Source organism: Carcharodon carcharias, chromosome 19, assembly GCF_017639515.1.
Source record: "Carcharodon carcharias isolate sCarCar2 chromosome 19, sCarCar2.pri, whole genome shotgun sequence".
NCBI classification, from domain to species: Eukaryota; Metazoa; Chordata; class Chondrichthyes; order Lamniformes; family Lamnidae; genus Carcharodon; species Carcharodon carcharias.
Window position 1 is genome coordinate 25526018 of NC_054485.1, and position 21828 is coordinate 25547845.

The following is a 21828-nucleotide window of genomic DNA, read 5'->3' on the forward strand; positions in this document are numbered from 1 at the left end:
GAAGAGCCTCTGGTCCAGCCAACATGTTTCACACATTGTAGTGTACCGTGTATAATATATGCACTCCCCACCATGTGATTTTGGAGACACAAAAAACACTGAAAGAACCCAGGCCAATTTGGGAGAAAAAAAAATGAGGGACATTCTCCCCTGACCCATCTAGGTGATCACTCTGGGCCTGACAATGCCCCACTGTGCCTACCCTTTTTTTCAAAAAAAGAGGTGATCTCTACCCAGCTCTCACTAGCTGGGGTTCAGAGAATCGCTGTCCATCACACAAGATGACAGTATGCTCTAGAGATCCACTATTCTATGGGAAAATAACCACTTCATGACACCCAACCTACATCTGGTTTATTCAACTTAAAATTCTGACCTCTGGTACGGCGTGAGGGTTATGTTCAGCCTACAAAAGACAGTGAAGACACTGACAATGACTCAAGGTGGTCAGTCAGAGGTTGCACTACAACTAACCACCACTGAATTGAAAAATGTAAACAAATTCTGCAGCCGCTGCTAGAAAGGCCAAGTAGGGCAATATGGTGCTGAAGCAGAAGCAGTAATGCAGATTGAATTCAATTCATATGCACTGCTTGAGAAAGAATCTTGAGATCCACTGGCAGCATGGTGACCCCAACACAGAAGTACTGCAGCTTTCTAACTCAAAGTGTTATAGTAATGCTCAAGAAATATCAGCTATGATGGCAAGGCCACGTTGTTCAAATGGATGATGGTTACCTACCAAAAGATGTGCTGTATGGAAAACTTGATGATGTCAGTAGACCCACTCATGGCCAAAACTAATATACAAGGATTCATGCAAGCAAGACATCATTTCATCCCAGATTGAATTCAACAACTGGCAATTGAACAGTCTGCACACGACCAAAGCACTTGGTAACCGAGTACATGGAGTATAGAAATTTGAAGAACTACGTCTTCAGGAATGAACATGCAGGAGTAACCACTGCATCAGCAAATGATGACCTTTGATGTCCTCACTGCAACTGAAAATACCTTGCTCAAATTGGACTCTACCAATTGGACCTGGAGACTTACAATAGTTGAGTAGATGTGAATCATTGACAACAATGCAAAGCCAAAGAAAAAGAAAGTATGGCTGAAATGTGTTTATTTTGCTTAAGTTATTGTTCCTTCCTTTAGTTAGGAGGACAGTCATGCGGTATCACAGTCAATCTAACTTGTGAGCTGTCCATGCCCAAATGCAGCAAGACCTGGACAATAACAAGGCTTGGGCTGACAAATGGCAAGTAACATTTGCGCCACACAAGGGCCATCTCCAACAAGACAGAATCAAACTATCGCCCCTTGACATTCAATGGCATTACCAATGCTAAATCCCCACTATCAATATCCTAAGGGCTTAGCAATGGCCAGAAACTGAGCTAGACAAGCCATATAAATACTGTGGCTATAAGAGGAGGTCAGAGGCCAGGAATTCTGCGATGAGTTACTCACCTTGTGACTCCCCAAAGCCTGTCCACCATCTTCAAGGCACAAGTCAGGAGTGTGATGGAATACTCTCCACTTGCCTGCATGAGTACAGCTCCAAGAACACTCAAGAAGCTTGACACAGTCCAGTACAAAGCAGCCTGCTTGATTGGTACCCCATTCACAAATATTCAGTTTCTCCACCACCAATGCACAGTGGCAGCAGTGTGCACTATCTACTAGATACACTGCAGGAACTCACCAAGCTTCCTTAAACAGCACCTTCCAAACACATGACCACCACTAACTAGAAGGACAAGGGCAACAGGCACATAGGAACATCACCACATGCCCTCCAAGCCACTCACCATCCTTACTTGAAAATATATCTCCATTCCTTCACTGTTGCTGGGTCAAAATCCTGGAACTCCCTCCCTAACACCACTGTGGGTGTACCTACACCACATGGACTGCAGCAGTTCAAGGTGGCAGCTCACCACCATCTTCTCAAGGGCAATTAGGGTTGGGCAATAAAAACTGGCCTAGCCAGTGATGCCCATATCCCATGAACAAATAATAATTAAAAAAAGATTCCACAAACCATGGGATTGATAGGAGAGTGAACCAGGGTGTCGCGGAGGAACAGTCCTTTTGGAATGCTGGAGTGGAAAGTGAGGACAAGGGGAACCTTATCATGGTTCTGGGAGGGAGGAGAAGGGGCAGAAGTGCATCACATCTATTCTGATGCTACCTTCCACAATGGCACTCTGACGTGTCTTCCTTTCCCTCAAGCCAAGGATTCCCCCCCACCCCCCCCTCCGGCCACTGTGGTTAACAGGGCCCTCATCTGTGTCCAACCCATTTCCCGCACTTCTGCTCTGCTCACCCCTTCTCCTCCCTCCCAGAACCATGATAAGGCTATCCTAGTCCTCGTTTTCTGCATTCAAAGGATCATCCTCCACCATTTCCATCAAATCCAGCATGATGCCACCATCAAACAAATCTTCTCTTCACCTCCCCTGTCAGCATTCCGAAGGGACTGCTTCTCCGCGACATCCTGGTCCATTCTTCCATCAGCCCCAACATCTCCCCTTCCCATGAAACCGCAGGTGTAACACCTGCCCCTTTACTTCCCCCCATCTCTCCGTCCAAGGCCCGAAACATTCCTTCCAGAGGAAGCAGCGATTTACTCGCACTTCTTTCAATCACTGGGGAGACTAAACACAGACTGCTTTGCCGAACACCTTCGCTCAGTCTGCAAGCATGACCCAACTTTCCCTTCACTTGGCAGTTCAATTCACCATCTTGCTCATATTTTTGTCCTCAACCTGCTACAATGTTTCAGTGAAGCCCAATGTGAGCTGGAGGAACAGCATCTCAACTTCCAGTTAGGCCCTTTACAGCCTTTTGAACTCAACATTGAGTCCTGTCTCTTCCGCCCACCCCCCCCCACCCCCTCCCCCTACAAGTGCTGACTGTATCTTGTTCTCATGTTTTGTTTTCAGGCAGTGCTGAACTTTATTCCAATATTAACACCTGCTTTCATCTTTAATGCTATCATTACCATTCCCTTGTGTTCCATGACATCTTTGTCATCTAATCTCTCCTGACCTCTACCTATCCCTGACCTTCTATTTCCCTTCACCTGCCCCTCCCCCCACTTTTTTAACAGCATAAAACACATCACATTTCTATCTCTCCCCAAGTCTGATGAAGAGTCATATTAGACCCAAAACGTTAACTCTGTTTCTCTCTCCACAGACACTGCCAGATCTGAGCTTTTCCAACATTTGTTTTTATTATAGTAGCCATCTCCGATCAGTTAGCTCAGTACTGGGCCAGGGATAGTACTGTTCCCTACTTCTGTAAACCCAATTGCACAAAACCATCTGTTATTGCATTAATGTAACTTTTTCCATTTTCTACACTAGTCTTCCTGAAAGACTTAAAAGAAAACCTTACATTTATACAATGCCATGACCTCTGGGCATCCCAAAGCGATTTAAAGCAAGAAAGTACTTTTGAAGTACTGATATAATGATGGAAATGCAGCAGCCAATTTATGCTCAATAAGCTCCCAATCAGCTATGTGATAATGATCAGGTAATTTGTTATTCTAAATTGTGTGGTTTCTGAATTGCTGCAGCAACTAACGGTGCTAAAGACAACAGAAAGAGGAATCTTATCATCTAAGCGGGATTATGCCCAGGTGGCCAAAACACAAAAACTCCAATTTACCTCACTGTCAGATCTCCCTCCTTCTCGGATCAACGTTATAACATGCATGGGCAAGTGTCTGCTTTATTAGAAGCTGCTGTACTTGATTCCCAGAACCGGAAGGAGATTTTCCTTTTCTATACAGTAGTGAATGGGAGTTGGCGAAACAGCATTCAGTTACTTTTCTGCAACAAATCTTTATGAAATAATTTCAATGCATAATAAAGATATTTACTGCAATGAAAAAAAACTAAGACTAAATTATGCTCTGCCCAATGCCACTGAATCAAAGCAAGAATTAAACAGAGATTGTACAAACATATTTCACTGTAGGGCCTTTGTAGATGACATACATTCAGCCAACCCAGGATGCTTTTGACTCCAGGTCCCAGAGATGCAAGGACAGTACACTAACCCACTAACTACCCACATACCTGCACACCTTTTACCGTCCCTCATATCACAAATCTTGTAACACATTTAGTCCCATTTTTTGTTTAAACACAAAAACTAAAAAGTTTAAGCAAGGCCACTGGAATCCACGGTACCTCTGCCAATTTCTAAACCAACCCCAAATTCTGCAGCAAGTTTACCTGAAATCTAGGGTCATCCCAACCTCAACAGAGATTTTAATAGTTATATTCTATATGTACTTCCTGTCAACCATTGCCATTATGAATTCCTATGTGCACACTTATAATGGAAACTGCCAATGTAAATTTGTCAAGCGCAATGTTAGCGCTGGCAGGCGGGTATAATTGCAGCACAATAAGTTTACATATATTTCCCTTATAAATGTGTACAAAAGCATCTATCATGCAAATCCAAAAATGACCATATTTTTTTTTAATTGGCACTAAATATCCTTTTCACACACATGGTCTTAAAACCATTACTGATCTTGTCTACCTCCCTCTCCCAAACGTGCAACACTAAAAATAGTGACTGGTAATAATATTAATTTACTGTATAATGCAGTACAAACCTGGTGTCAGTGCAACCTATGACTGTAATTCTATGACTCCCAGCAATGGCAAGAACTGAACCAGCACAGTGACACTACTAGGTAATAAGATGTGAAGTCATCAATATCTGGTATACCTGGAGTTTGGAGTTCCAAGCCAGTATGCAGTGACATCAATCTTTCTAATTTACATTGATTTGCAGCTCACAAAAGCACTTCACAATTTGCACACTTGACCTCCTAGACTGAATCCATGTTCCTGTAAAGCCAGATGATGAGGTTAGGTGTTGGGTGTGAAATGCTATAGATTATGGAACTGCACGTGAATGGTAATAGGAAATTTGGTATCCCAGCACTCAGATTCAGAACACAAAGCATTTGCTCAAAAAACACAACAGAAGATATGGAAAGAGTAGGCCATCCCTTGACCCTCCTGACCTTTTATCACCAAAAAGGACAAGAACAACAAATCAATGGGAATACCATCACCTCCACACTCCCTTCCAAGTCACACCTCATCCTAATCTGGACATTTATCACTGTTCCTGCATAGTTTCTGGATCAATATACTGGGATTCCGTATAGAATCAGTGGGAACACCATCAGCCGACCAAGAAAGCCCAACACCACCTTCTCAGAAAATGGGGATGGACAATAAAAATGCAGCTTTGTCAGTGTCGTTCACATCATAAGAATGTAAGAAATAGAAATGGGCTATAAGGCCTCTTGAGCCTGCTCTGCTATTCAATAAGGTCATGGCTGACTTACTACCTCGCCTTCAATTTTTCACCATAGCACCATATCCTTGGATTCCCTTAGTAACAAAGGATCTATCAATCTCAGTCTTGAACATACTCCACAACCAAACATCCACAGCTCTCTGGGATAGAGCATTCCAAAGGTTCACAACCCTCTGAGTAAAGAAATGTCTCATTTGAGTTCTAAATAACCAATCCCTTACACTGAGACTATGACCCCTTGATCTAGACTCTCCAGCCAGGTGAAATAGTGCATGTGTGACTGACCACAAGTGAACAACACAATCAAAACCACCAGAACTGATGGCAGCCACTCACTTGTAAGAATTAAAGCTATTACACATTTGTGATTTTTGTGTAAAGGATAGTTTGTACAATAGGCATATATTTGAAAACTAAAAAAATACTCCACATAATGTTTGTGTGACGGAAACAGAAATTGCTGCTTTTGCATGATGATTGTAAAGCAGCCAGTTTCAAAATGAAATTCAGAAGACAAACAGTATCAGTTTGAAAAATCTGAAATGACTAATACAGTTCATTTAAAATGTTAATGAACGCAGTTTGACAGGGTTTTAATTTGTGATCAGAAATAAAGCCCTGGAGAAAAACCTAAAGAATGCCAACCCTTTCAAGCCATTGTTAACAAGATGACATGTTGCTTGCATAACAATTGCAAAGAAACCGATTAAATTTCAAAGCAAAAGACACCCTTATAACCAGGAAGCCCCCGGGATGTTCAAATTACCTACACACTTTTATAAAGGGGCTGAAAGGAACTGTGTAAACTACGTCACATATTACCAAAGACTTTTGTGAAAATATACAGACAGGAACTGCAAGAATTATGCAGCGTTTTCCACCAATCTGGTCTGTACAGCTTTTGAGTTGCAATTAACTGCATCTTGCCCATGTTCCCACAATTCAGTATTTTATCTATAAATAAATCAGAATAAGCAGTTTTTAGCATGTCAACTGGTCTAACATGTTTATTTAAGAGCATATGAAATAAAAGGAGCAGACCAAATGGCCCCTCGAGCCTGCTTGGCCAGTCAAAAATAATGGCTGATCTGATCTTAGCCTCAAGTCCCCTTTCCTGCCTGTTACCTGTCACTGTCAACATTCAACAATCAGTCTAGCACAGCCTTGAACATATTCAATGACAGCCTCATAGCCTTTAGAGGGTAGAGAATTCCAAAGATTGATGACTCTCCTCTTATCTCTGTCTGTAATGGGTGACCCCTTTTTCTGGAACCATGCCCTTAGTTCTGGATTCCTCCATGAGAGAAAACATTCTCTTAGCATCCATTCTGTCAAACCCCTCAGAATCTCGTACGTTTCCATAAGACCACATCTTATTCTTCTAACTCCACTGCATATAGGTTCAACCTGCTCAACTTTTCCTCTTAAGAAAGCACCTTCATCCCAAGAATCAACCGAGTGAGCTTTCTCCAAATTGCCTCCAACACAACCATACCTCTACTTTTTTCTGCTTTGAGGCAGTAAGAGAACAGAATGGCAATCACACAGTCTCTAGTAAGTGATTTACTGCTGTTCAATATTAAAACCTGTGCAGCAATGACTCCAAATAATCAAGACTAAAAACTTTAGTGTCAGTTCAGAGGGTCAGCCCACTTAAGGAAACTTCACCCTCATCATGAACACATGAAAAGGGATGGAGAAAATCCTGGAGAGTAACATCTCAAGATACCCAAATGCCAGGGAGCATCTTCATGTAGGAAAGTCTCCCCAGTGGGAGTCATTCAAAAAGAAAAGAGTGTGTGTTCAGGGCCAACATGTTCCTGTAAAACTGAAGGGCAGGAACAACGAGTCCAGGGAACCTTGGATGTCAACTGATATAGAGGATTGGATAAGGGGGAAAAAAAGAGGATGCTTATGGCAAATACAGAGGGCTGAAAACGGCGGAAGCCTAGAGGAATATAGAAAGTGTAAGGGGTATTTAAAGTAATTAGGAGAGCGAAGAGGTGGCATGGAAAAACACTGGCAGGCAAGATGAATGAAAATCGCAAGGCATTTTATAAATATACTAAGGGCAAGAGGATAACCAGGGAAAGAGTAGGGCCCATTAGGGACCAAAGTGGCAATCTGTGTGTGGAGCCAGAGGACATAGGTGAGGTTTTGAATGATTACTTATCATCTGTGTTCACTAAGAAAAAGGACGATGTAGGTATAGAAATCAGGGAGGCGGACTGCGATGTACTTGAACAAATTAGCATCGAAAGGGGAGGGGGTACTCGCAGGCTTAAAAGTGGATAATCCCCAAGCCCAAATGAAATGTATCCCAGACTGCTATGGGAGGCAAGGGAGGAGATTGCAGGGGCTCTGACACTAATTTTCAAATCCTCTCTAGCCACAGGAGAGATGTGAGAGAACTGGAGGACAGCAAATGTGGTACAATTATTCAAGAAGGTAGTAGGGATAAACCAGGTAATTACAGGCCAGTGAGTAACATCAGTGGTAGGGAAACTATTGGAAAAAATTCTGAAGGACAGGATTAATCAGGGGTAGTCAGTGTGGCTTTGTCAGGGGGGACATCATTTCTTACAAATTTGCTTGAATTTTTCAAGGACATGACTAGTTGTGTAGATGAGGATAGTGCAGTTGATGTAGTCTACATGGACTTCAGTAAGGCTTTTGACAAGGTCCTGCATGGGAGAATATCAAGGTGGTAAGGGCCCATAGGATCCAGGGCAGTTTGGTAAATTGAATCCAAAATTGGCTTAGTGACAGGAGGCAGAGGATGATGGTCGAAGGTTGTTTTTGCGATTGGAAGCCTGTGACAAGTGGTGTACCACAGGGATCGGTGCTGGGACCCTTGCTGTTTGTAGTGTACATTAATGATTTAGACCTGAATATAAGTACGATCAGTAATTTTGCAGATGAAATGGAAATTGGTGGTGGTGTAAATAGTGAGGAGGAAAGCCTTAGATTACAGGATGATATAGATGGGCTGGTAAGATGGGCAGAGCAGTGGCAAATGGAATTTAATCCTCAGAAGTGAGAGGTAATGCATTTTGGGAGGACTAACACAGCAAGGGAATACACATTGAATGGTAGGACCCTAGGAAGTACAGAGGATCAGAGGGACCTTGGTGTACATGTCCATAGGTCCCTCAAGGCAGCAGCATAGGTAAGTAAGGTGGTTAAGAAGGCAGATGGGCTACTTGCCTTTATTAGCCAAGGCATAGAATATAAGAGCAGGGAGGTTATGTTGGAGCTGTATAAGTTAGGCCACAGATAGAGTAGTGTGTCCAGTTCTGGTCGCCACACTATAGGAAGGATATGATCGCACTGGGGAGGGTGCAAAGGAGATTCACAAGATGTTGTCTGGGCTGGAGCATTTCAGCTATGAAGAGAGATTTGATAGGCTAAGGCTGCTTTTGTTAGAGCACAGAAGGCTGAGGGGGGACCTGATAGAGGTATACAAAATTATGAGGGGCATAGATAGGGTAGATAGGAAGAAACTTTTCCCCTTACCGGAGGTGTCAATAACCAGCATAGATTTAAGGCAAAGGGCAGGAGGCTTAGAGGGGATTTGAGGAAAAACTTTTTTTACCCAGAGGATGGTTGGAATCTGGAACACACTGCCTGAGGTGGTAGTAGAGGCAGGAACCCTCACAATATTTAAGAAGTATTTAGATGAGCACTTGAAATGCCAGAGCATACAGGGCCATGGGCCAAGTGCTGGAAAATGGGATTAGAATAGATAGGTGTGATGGCTGGCAAGGACACGATGGGCCGAAGGGCCTGTTTCTGCGCTGTATAACTCTATTACCAGCTGAACACCACCAGCAACTACCAAATTACCTTAACCTTCACAGTGAGTACAACTGTGATGTATATGACCTACCTGAACTTAAGAAAAATGAAAAGCTAGCCTGATTCTACAGATGGTGCTGTGGAAAATAAAGACATATGCAGAGCAACATTTCAACCAAATATTAATATTAAATAGTCACTTGGTAGTGCAGAACTTGAGTTATTCTGGAAAAAAAGGCATGCTGTCAAAGTTTTTCATCTTGCACTCGGACAGATGCAAGAACACCAAATTTTACACACTTCTCTTTCGCATTTGCTAGAAGCTACATATATTCATATATAGGCACTGCTGGTGTCATAAGAAACATGTCCAGACATTGCACCTATATTACATAAACAAAAGCATGGGGAACAATACCTTGCTGATGCATTTGTCATGGCAACATTTCAAGCATCAATCAGCACCCTGTTTCTCATGTAAATACAAGTATAAATTTCGTTTGCTTTGCAATTTGGTATACTTGCCTCTGTCCTGATGGGTGCAAGACAAAAAGCTTCAACAGCATGTCTCTTTTTTCAGCAATACTCATTAACTTAATATACTTAACTTGTTCTGCGCTTATCCAATACTTGTCACTTGCGAATCCCAAATTTTCATTGCTCCACCATTGGCAGGCACGTTTCAGCTGCCTGGGCCCTAAGCTCTGAAATTCTGTCCTAAACCTCTCCTACTTTAAAACACTCCTTAAAACCTTTGTTACTGGACACTTTTTATCCATTCACCTTTCAGGCCACCTGACAGAACAAGACACAGCTTCACCTGGTGTAAAAAACCATGGTTAAAGCAATAGCAATTGATTAAATAACTAAATGGGCCCAGACATCACAACAAAGCATCCTGGACTCCCACATGCTCCATTAGTGGATAACTGTCACTTCAGGTGGAGAGAACGTGAGGCTTACTCAGTAAACTCTTGTTCTGATTGAAAATGCTGCTAGGCCAGATCTGAAAGCCATGACTCAGATTGCAGGGCACTCTGACCTGAGTTATAAAGTGCAACGGCTGACAAAGGAACATTGCAAACATGTCAAAAACAGAATTACCTGGAAAAACTCAGCAGGTCTGGCAGCATCGGCGGAGAAGAAAAGAGTTGACGTTTTGAGTCCTCATGACCCTTCGACAGAACTTGAGTTCGAGTCCAGGAAAGAGCTGAAATATAAGCTGGTTTAAGGTGTGTGTGTGGGGGGCGGAGAGATAGAGAGACAGAGAGGTGGAGGGGGTTGGTGTGGTTGTAGGGACAAACAAGCAGTGATAGAAGCAGATCATCAAAAGATGTCAACCACAATAGTACAATAGAACACATAGGTGTTAAAGTTAAAGTTGGTGATATTATCTAAACGAATGTGCTAATTAAGAATGGATGGTAGGGCACTCAAGGTATAGCTCTAGTGGGTTTTTTTTTTATTTTTATTATAATTCAACAACTTTAGGTCGTGAGCTCCCTCCCCCATCCCCACCCCCTTTCTGTTCCCCCTTCTTTTTTTTCCCAAATTATAAAGATTTTCCTTTTCCCACCTATTTCCATTATATAAAAAAAAAATTAAAAAAAAATATTAAAAAAAATAAAAAAAAAATAAAAAAATAAAAATAAAAATAAAAAAATATATAAAAAAAAAATAAAAAAAAAACCCACTAGAGCTATACCTTGAGTGCCCTACCATCCATTCTTAATTAGCACATTCGTTTAGATAATATCACCAACTTTAACTTTAACACCTATGTGTTCTATTGTACTATTGTGGTTGACATCTTTTGATGATCTGCTTCTATCACTGCTTGTTTGTCCCTACAACCACACCAACCCCCTCCACCTCTCTGTCTCTCTATCTCTCCGCCCCCCACACACACACCTTAAACCAGCTTATATTTCAGCTCTTTCCTGGACTCGAACTCAAGTTCTGTCGAAGGGTCATGAGGACTCGAAACGTCAACTCTTTTCTTCTCCGCCGATGCTGCCAGACCTGCTGAGTTTTTCCAGGTAATTCTGTTTTTGTTTTGGATTTCCAGCATCCGCAGTTTTTTTGTTTTTATTGCAAACATGTAATAGCCGACAGCAGTACCCAGGTTTAGCTAAATCCCCCTGCAATCAGAAGAAATGTCATTATAGTCAAAAGCAAAGATATTGCCTAGTTAAAACAATGGCTCAGTTGGGAGCCTAAACTTCCTAGTGTGGTTGAGAACCATACACAGTTGGATCCCCTGGGTCTGTAGCACCGAGGAGCACAATTTGCCTCAGACCCAGGGAGATTATCTTCATCCAGCCATTCCTGCAGTAAAATTGCCCCACCCATGATTAAATAGCCTGTTGCCACTCAACATCCAGTCTTACACATTTACAATAGCCACTTGGGCAAGGTACCTGAATCATAGACTCAAGGAGGCCATTCAGCCATCATGCCTATGCAGGCTCTTTGAAACAGTTACCTAATTTGTCCCACTCCCCTGGTCTTTTCCCCATAGTGCTGTACATGTTTTCCTTTCAAATATAAAGCCAATTCCCTTTTGCAAGTTACTAATGAATCTGCTTCCACCATCCTTTCAAGCAGTGCATTCCAGATCATGAAAACTCACGGTGTAATCTCCCTTTTGGTTTTTTTGCCAATTATAAAAAAAGTGTGGGAACCACAAGTCCTGGGAAGCCACCGTGACATGCTTCTGAATGTGGAAACAAGCCCCTCAGATCAGTAGCATAATTATAGCATGAATCAATACCTCCTCGCTGAGACACTCCCTGAGGGAGCTGCAAGGAAGAACTGTTTTCAGGGAAGGGTGGGTTACAGTGAAGACCTGTTGGTTTTCTTGATTAATCTGGGAAATATAAACAACCATGTATCACAGCGGGTGGAGGGCAGAGCTTTCAGTAGCCAAGCACGCTATTGAAACCTCTTGATCCAATCCCTCAAAAGCTGCAGAAAGTATTTTTTCTGCACTGTTGATAGATGGAATACAGGCTGTTCTGAACTTGTATACTTCAGGACTAAACTCCTTAATTCGCTCTTGCCCACCCTCATTCAAAGGCCTCGGGAGCTCCCAAACTTCCAGCTTACAACTTCAAGGTTAATCCACAACAGTCAGTACAAAACAATATTGTTCTCAGCAAGGTTTTATTCCCACAAAGGAGAATTTGAATACAAGCTTCTCCAATACAACTTAAAGTGACTCATTTTTTTAAAAAAATGTAGGACTGTTCTGGCTTTTTTGTTGTTGTTCATTATTTTACCAAGGAACTGATTGGTTCTAGAAGATTTAGACTTGGCCAGCTAGTCAACTATGGGGTCATCACTGCTGAGTCCAATCCCACCCTGACACATTATTCACACAAGTACACATTCAGGCTGGAGTGTCTATTCTTTTTTTCCTCAAAATATATACTTAATTATAAATAATATTATGAATACTGTAATATGGCTCACAGTTCTCCTGCCACTACAAGGTAAGATCAGCTGTCACAGCACAGACCAATAGACTCTACCTGGGGCTTTTAGGTTGCCATGGTGCCATAGCCTTTTTCCACTGAACTATTGGAGAAGGCTATGCTTTTTTTCACAGAAAAAGGAACAAGTCGAAAACATTACAAACTAAAGACAGAAAATGAGAAGATCTTCATTTTCCTCCAGCGGTCTCAGCGCTTGTCATACCAATCACATTCCAGAGTGACGGGGACAGATAGATCAGCTGCTCCCAAGATCTTGTCATTACTGGACTCATATATAAGTGCAAACTTTAGTTATTACATTGCAGGATCACAACTGAAAATGGTCAGTAACACTGGCAAACTAAGCTGTCCTCTTTTAGTTAGTGTACTAACCAGTGTGGCACTGAACCATATATATATATTCTACATCAGGAAGGACCCAACTTTCAATCCAAGGTTTTTGATAAATTAATTGACTTCAGTGCACCAGCCTAACATCAGCCATTGCTCCCAATCCTTACGATAAAAGCAAAATACTGCAGACACTGAAAATCTGAAATAAAAACAGTTTTGAGACCGAATGAAGAAGACTCTCTGAAGAAGTCATACAGTCTCGAAACGTTAACTCTGTTTCTCTCTCCACAGATGCTGCCAGATCTGCTTGAGTTTTTCCAACATTTTCTGTTTTTACTCCCAATCCTTATGATAATTGGAATGTCTTGCTGGGAAGCACAGATTTGTGAACCTCAGGCGTGGAAAGGATCAGCTTAGCATCGATGCATCTCATTGTGATATAAAGAAGCATACAACACAGGAGGCCATTCAGTCCATGCTGGCACTCCCAACTCTCCAATTTGCTCCTGCTCTTTTCCTCACAACGCTGTAAATATTTTCCCTTCAAGTATAAAGTCAATTCCCTTCTAAAAGTTACCATTGAATCTGCTTCCACCAGCTTATTAGGGAGTGCATTCCAAATCATGACAACTTGCACATAAAACATTCTCATCATACCTCTGAAGTACTTGCAGTTAAAGAGTGCATTATATGAATTCAGGACATCTTAAAGCTCTTTACAGTCAATGTAGTGTGGTCCTTGTTGTACCATAAGAAACACAACAGCCAATGTGAACAAGCTGCAATGTAATATTGACCAAATACTGTCATCTGTTGTGATGTTGATTAAGGGATAAATATTGTCTAGAACATTGGAGAACTCCCGGGCTCTTCTTCCAAGTGGTGCCATGGAACCTTTTACATTCATCTGAGGGGACCGACAGGGCCTCCATTCAATTGCTCAGCTGAATAACGACACCTCTGACAATGCAGCAATCTCAGAAATACACGGAGTGTCAGCCTAAATTTTGTGCTCTGGAGTGGGTCTTAAACCCACAAACTTCTGACTCAGAGGCAAGAGCTAGCAATTGAAGAAAGGCCAACACACAGTGGCTGAGCCCACACATGAACAGTGACCCTTTGGTGACATATCGAAGTGTGGTCAATACTTGTAAAACTGTGCCTCAACATAAATTAGCACTGTTGAAAGACAGACCAGATGAGACAACTAGGCCAAAAAAAAAATAGAACTTTGTACATAGACTCTGAACTATTTGGTTTGAAACTACACCAAACTGTGATGAGAACATTTAGAAAAGGAGCAAACATCAAGTTAGATTAAAGCTGTGAGTGGGCAACCAAACCACTCAGCCAATCAACATACCATCAACTCTACAGGCAGGTCAAAGGAACCATTCTAGTAATCACTCAGATATAGCATGTCTTTCTGCTACAAAGCCTACTTTTAAACCTTGATCCCCATCGATCACACAGACATTATACACTCCCGGAATACACACCTTCTGTTCTAACTTCAGCTCATTACGAATTCATTAGAAGAGGAGGAACAAGATAAAACGCATGAAGGTGTAAAAGTGCTGAAGTACGTGTGTCCGACAGCATCTGGGACCAAACATTTCCTCGGTTCCCAGAGCAGCTCACAGAGAGGCATGGAACATCCCAACAGCCCTCTCAACTGGGGCCTGACAGCACTGCTGAATCTACAATGGGAAGCAGGATTGCACTTAGAGAACTCAAATCATCACTGAAACACTGCTCTCCTGGCCCAACACTTCAGCATCATTATATTTCTTTTAGATTAAAGACCAGTGACAATTTAAGACAGGCTGAATCAGGCTTCTCACAACGATTCATTTAAAAACTAAACATGCTAATTAAGCAAAGTTAATATGAACCTTGAACAGTGAACAATCAACATCTTGATGTTATCAGCAAACATGGTGCGTGATTGGCCTGTCTTTGAAAGCGCAGTGATCATACTGACCCAATTTACTCTATTACTCAACAAGTTGGATTTATCTCAACACTGAAGCCAGGTTTCATGTGCACGCTATTCCGATGTCAGCAGGATGGCCCACTCCAAAGGAAACCAACAAAACCACAGAATCTTATAACACAGGAGGCAGCCATTCAGCCCATCATGCATGTACTAGCTCTTTTCAAGAACTATCCAATTAGTCCCCGGTTCTTTTCCCATGGCCGAGCAAACTTCCTTTATCATTTTCAAGGATTTATCCTTTTGAAAGTCACTTTCGTATCTGCTCCCGCAACCCTTTCAGGCACTGCATTTCAGATCATAACTCGCTGCATAAAAAATTCTCCAATCTCGTCTCGCTGGTGCTTTTGCCAATGATCTTCAAGGATTCCACAAGCCACACTTGCCATGGTTACGCTGCTGCAAGGCAGAGGCCGTGACGGGTAACTGCACCTTCGCTCACAATCAGATCGTTCCTTCAAGCTAATAGCAAGATTTACTGCCTGAATTATGTTAAGATCCAAGGAGAAATATTATTGAAGCAAAACTGAAGTAATGTGGACACTTTATAATCAGGTTCTCAGTCAGGCCTGACTACAAACAGCCAGAGCACATTAAGCGCGCATATTTTAAGCAGGCTCACCCTCTGGGCTGTACAGGTGTGTTTATCCATTCCTAGGGTGCAGGTGTCGCAGGCAAGACCAGCATTTACTGCCCATCTCTAATTGCCCTTGAGATGATGAAAGCTGCCTTTGAAGCTTGCTAGGCAATTTCACAGGACAGTTAAGATGCAACCACATTGATGTGGCTCTGGAGTCAGACCAGCTAAGGACAGAAGATTTCCTTCCCTAAGAGACATCAGTGAATCAGATGGGTTTTGACAAAAATCCAACAGCTTTGTAGTCACCATTGCTGGTGCTAGCTTTTTAATTCCGGATTTATTTAATTAACTGAACTTAATTCACTATCTGCCATGGTGGGATTTGAACTCAGGTCTCTGAATTCATAATCCAGGCCTCTGGATTACAAATCCTTGAACATAATTACGTTATGTAGCCATGTCAAGCTTTTGTTTACATGATATCTATGTCTAAATTATAAGCCAAAAATTGTGTAAAGTATAGCAGGATGGCATACACACAAGCTGGAATAGGTAACTCAGATTAAAATCTTGAATTTCACTAAAAAATGTTCCAATATGAAAATTCAGCTGAATTTAAGGAACCTCCCTCCCTTCAGGGGTTCATTCACATTTGATCTGCTAACTGGAATTTGAAAGGGTCCCAACCTCCAAATGCCAGGAAGGAGTTTCATGCCACTTACTTCCTTACAGAAATGTTAAATATATATACTTTCAAGAATAACTTGGAATTGAAGTATTGTAGGTAGCTGCCACTGGCACTGGTTCTCAAGCTGTCTGATGCCCAATTCCCACAGCCAAGTATCAGGATTCCTTCACCTGACCTCTCATACCCTGATGCTAAGTTTACCATAACCCCACCATCCCCATTCTACACCTAATCTCCTCCACAACCCATCTCCCAACCCACCCTCCCCACGACTGAGTAATTCCTCCAGCTATAATCATGTTCAACTCCCTTGGCACTAAAACTTTCCCTGCAAAGTGTTGGGGGCCACTATTGCTGGTTGCCCCCAGAGCCAGCTCTTCTGGTTGCAGTCTCCGCCCTTCTTCTTGGCTTTGCCTTCAATTTCTCCCTTTTTCCTTACCCAAATGTATTTCTCTACGTGCCTTGAGCCTGGGTGTCTTGATATTTTGTGGCTGCCTTCAGAGTGGCCTCTAGTGCCCAACACCTCATGGCTGGACTTCAGCAACTCAATGCCAGTTTCCTTCAGGTAAATGAAGCTCTTGACCCCCTGCCACTTACCAAGGCTACTTCGATAGCATCCAAACCTGTGGCCCAGAAGGACCTAGAAGGACAAGGTAGCAGATGCATGGAAGCATCAGTTCCCCTCCAAGTCACAAATCATCCAAAAGGAACTATATCGCTGTTCCTTCAATGTTGCTGGGTCAAAATCCTGGAACTCTAACAGCACTGTGTGTGTACCTAACCATATGACTACAGTGATCCAAGAAAGTAGCGCACCACTGCCTTCTTGAGAGCAATTAGGGGCGGGCAACAAATGCTGACCTTTCCAGCAATGCCCACATCCCCTGAATGATTAAAGAGTATTGGTTCCATTCGCTGAGTCCAGCTGTGCAATTCCCAGGGCTGTGAACGTCACAGAATTGTTAAGAGGAGAGAATTGAGAAAAGCGAGACTTGTTTCTGACTCATTTAAATACATTTGCTTTTTACAACAAGATACATCATATTTTAAAAGCAAACTGACAAAAACTTGTTATGCCAATTCCATCACCCTCCAGCCCTACCAACACTGCTTGCTGGTATCTAGCTGTCGAGACAGATCAATGGCTGCCACAGATATCTGAGTCTCCAGTTGCCTTGTTTAACTGGAGCTGCTACTTCTCTGGTTTTCATATATCTGTGTAATTAAGCACAGACACCTGATACCTGCCTCTCAGTCACCGGGACCCCTGCTCCTCACCACCTCCAGGTACCTCACTCTCCCCCCCACCGCCGGCAACAAACCCTGGGTGTCCTCTACCCACTCCCTCCCCTGCCACCCCTGAATGTCCTCTACCCACTCCCCCTCCCAATCCCTACTCCTGGGTATCCTCTACCGACTCACCCACCCCACCCCTGGGTGCCCTCTACCCACTCTCTCCCCCAACCCTGGTGCCCTCTAACCACTCAACACCCCCCAAACCCTGATGCCCTCTACCCACTCAACACCCCCCAAACCCTGATGCCCTCTACCCATTCAACACCCCCCAAACCCTGATGCCCTCTACCCACTCAACCTCTCCCAAACCCTGGTGCCCTCTACCCACTCAACCCCCCAAACCCTGGTGCCCTCTACCCACTCAACCCCCCCAAACCTTGGTGCCCTCTACCCACTCAACCCCCCCCAAACCCTGGTGCCCTCTACCCACTCAACCCCCCCACCCCCAAACCCTGGTGCCCTCTACCCACTCAACCCCCCCCCCCCCAAACCCTGGTGCTCTCTACCCATTCAAACTCCCCAACCCTGGTTCCCTCTACCCACTCAACCCCCCCAACCCTAGTGCCCTCTACCCACTCAACCCCCCCCCCCCCAACCCTGGTGCCCTCTACTCACTCAACTCCTCCCAAACCCTGGTGCCCTATACCCACTCAACCCCCCCCAACCCTGCTGCCCTCTACCCACTCAATCCCCCCAACGTTGGTGCCTTCTACCCACTCTCCCTCTACCCATTCCCACCAAACCCTGGTGCCCTATACCCACTCAACCCCCCAACCCTGCTGCCCTCTACCCACTCAATCCCCCCCAACCCTGCTGCCCTCTACCCACTCAATCCCCCCAACGCTGGTGCCCTCTACCCACTCTCCCTCTACCCATTCCCACCAAACCCTGGTGCCCTCTACCTCTCTCCACCCTTGGGGCCCTCTACAAGCCCCCTCTCCCAAGCTCCTCACACTGAGTCCCCTCTATATCTCCCCTTCCCCGAGTCTCCTGAACTCCAAGCCCTCACTCTCCTTCCACAGCGCCTCGCGGGTACCTGTTGAACCGTAGCCGTGCCTCCGGCTGCAGAAATTCGGGTTCAGCTCCCGGCTGCTCGGACTGCCTCACCTCAGCCCGGAAGCGGGGAAAGCAGCCCGCTGCGGGCTCCTGGGAACTGTAGTCAGCCGCATCCCTTGTCCAGCGCACCTGCGCAGACCGAGCCCGAGAGAACTACAACTCCCAGCATGAAAAGCGCCCCAGCCTCCACCTCCTGATCCTTCCCTCCATTTGGAAGCTGGAATTCCGTGCGGGAGGGCAGGGGAAGAAATAAAATAGTCAATTTGTGATTCACAAAATAGTTGTGCCAATAAAATGCCAAGGGGGACACTAAAACTTCCACAAAATTATCTCTTTCTCCGATGACCGTGGAAGGCTGATATTGCTGTTATTAAGCCAAACTCGACTGAAGGTACAATTATAAAAGAGTCTTGGGTTTAAAAAAGCAAAATACTACGCAGACTGGGTGACCGCATTGCGGAACACCTTCGGTCTGTCCGCAAGCATGACCCAGACCTCCCTGTCGCTTGCCATTTCAAGACTCCACCCTGCTCTCATGCCTACATGTCTGTCCTTGGCCTGCTGCATTGTTCCAGTGAAGCTCAACGCAAACTGGAGGAACAGCACCTCATCTTCAGACTAGGCACTTCACAGCCTTCCGGACTCAACTTTGAGTTCAACAACTTCAGATCATGAACTCTCGCCTCCATCCCCACCCCCTTTCTGATCCCTCTTTTTCCAATAATTTATAATTTTTTAAATAATTTTTCTTTTCCCACCTATTTTTAAATTTATTTCGATCTATCACCTTTTAGCCCATTTTGATCCCTTCCCCCCAACCCTACCCTCACTAGGGCCATCTGTTACTTGCTTGTCCTGCTTCTACCCTTAATGTCACCATTAGCACATTCCTTAGATAATATCACCACCGTCAACACCCCTTTGTCCTTTTGTCTATGACATCTTTGGCAATCTCTTCTTTGCCTCCACCTAGCACTGGCCCCCTATCCAGCTCTACCTGTCCCACCCCCCTCAACCCCAGCTTATATTTCACTACATTTCTATATTTCTTTATTTATGATGAGGACTCATACAGACTAGAAACATTTACTGTTTTCCTCTCCGCAGATGCTGTCAGACCTGCTGAGTCCAGCTATTTTTGTTTTTGTTTCAGATTTCCAGATTCTGCAGTATTTTGCTTTTATATTAAAATACTGCGGATGCTGGAAACCTGAAACAAAAACAGAAAATGCTGGAAAAACTCATCAGGCCTGTCAGCATCTGAGGAGAGGAAAACAGAGTTAACGTTTCGAGTCTGTATGACCTCTTAAGAACCATTAAGATCTCAAAACATTAACTTTGTTTTCCTCTCTTCACAGATGCTGCCAGACCTGCTGAGTTTTTCCTGCATTTTCTGTTTTTGTTTTGGGTTCAAAAAAGATCTTCAGAATAATGCATCAGCTATAATATTCCAAAATTCCCTGGACTCTGGAAAGGTTCCAGTGGATTGGAAAAATGCTAATAAAACACCCTTATTCAAAAAGGTGGGGAGGCAGAAAGTAGGAAACTGTAGTCCAGTTAGTTTAACGTCCGTCACTGGGAAATTGTTGGAACCCATTATTAAGGAAGTAGTAATGGGGTATTTGGAAAGTCAAATGCAATCCATCAGAGTCAGCATGGCCTTATGAAGAGAAAATTGTGTTTGACCAATTTGCTAGAGTTCTTTGAAGATGTGACAAGCAAAGTGGATAATGGGGATCCTGTAGGTGTAGTATATCTAGACTTCCAGAAGGCCTTTGATAAGTTGCCGCACAAAAGATTAATACACAAGATAAGATGACACAGGGTTAGGGGTAATATATTAGTTTGGATAGAGGATTGGCTAACCAACAGAAAGCAGAGAGTCGGGATAAATGGGTCTTTTTCTGGATGGCAAGCTGTAACTAGTGGGGTGCCACAGGGTTCAATCCTTGGGCCCCAACTATTTACAATCTATATTAATGACTTGGATTCAGGGATAGAAGGTACTATAGCTATATTTGCAGATGACACCAAAATAGGTGGGGAATTAAGTTGCAATGAAGAAATAAGAAATTTACAAATGGATATGGACAGGTTAGGTGAATGGGCCAAAATTTGGCAGATGGAGTTTAACGTGGATAAGTGTGAGGTTATCCATTTTGGTCAGAAGAATAAAAAGGTGACTTATTATTTAAATGGAGAGAAGCTTCAGAATGCTTCAGTGCAGAGGGATCTGGGTGTCCATGTGCATGAATCGCTGAAAGCTAGAATGCAGGTACACCAGGTAATAAGGAAGGCAAATGGAATTTTGGCATTTATTGGGGAAGCGCTGTTGCAACTGTACAAGGCATTGGTGAGACTGCACCTGGAATACTGTGTACAGTTTTGGTCCCCTTACTTGAGGAAGGATGTAGTTGCATTGGAGGCGGTTCAGAGGAGGTTCACTAGATTTATTCCAGAGATGCGGGGCTTGTATTATGAGGAGAGATTGAGCAGTTTAGGCCTATACTCGCTAGAGTTTAGAAGGATGAGAGGAGATCTAATTGAGGTATATGAGATGCTAAAGGGGATAGACAAAGTGCATGTGGAGCAGATGTTTCCCCTTGTAGGGCATTCTAGGAATGGGAGGCCATAGTTTTAGGTTAAGGGGTGGTAGATTTAAATCAGAGATGAGGAGGAATTACTTTTGTCAAAGGATAGTGAATCTGTGGAATTCACTACCTCAGAGTGCATGGATGCTAGGACGCTGAATAAATTTAAGGAGGAGATAGACAGATTTTTAATTAGTAATGGGTTGAAAGGTTATGGGGAGAGGGTGGGAAATTGGAGGGACTGAATTGCCTACTGCTGCTCTTAGTTCTTATAAGAAAATTGTAATGTGCCACACAGAATGAGACTATTCAGCCCATTGTGTCTGTACTAGCTCTCCAAAGGAACAATTCACCTCATGCCACTCCCCTGTCATTTCGCCATGGTCCCAATTTTTTTCCTTTTCAGATAATGGTCAAATTTCCTTTTGAAAGCTCGATTGAACCTGCCTCCACCAGTTTCTCAGGCAGTGCATTCCAGATCCTAACCACTCACTGTGTGAAAAAGATTTCCTCACGTCGCCATTGCTTCTTCTGCCAATTACCTTTAATCTGTGCCCTCTGGTTCTCAATTCTTCCACCAGTAGGAACAGTTTCTCCCTATCCACTCTGTATAGATACCT

At 43.5% G+C, this 21828-nt stretch overlaps 1 protein-coding gene across 2 annotated transcripts in view; it reads right to left on the minus strand.

Annotated features, from left to right (window-relative positions):
* phactr4b (phosphatase and actin regulator 4b) overlaps window positions 1-18700 on the minus strand; it is a 188259-nt gene extending 169559 nt beyond the window's left edge. The window contains exon 1 of one of the 2 annotated variants that reach the window (XM_041212742.1): window positions 18598-18700. The gene's annotated coding sequence lies outside the window, so the exon portion shown is untranslated. The remainder of the gene's footprint in view (window positions 1-18597) is intronic. The other variant, XM_041212743.1, reaches the window with a different exon arrangement.
* Between the last annotated feature and the right edge of the window lie 3128 nt (window positions 18701-21828).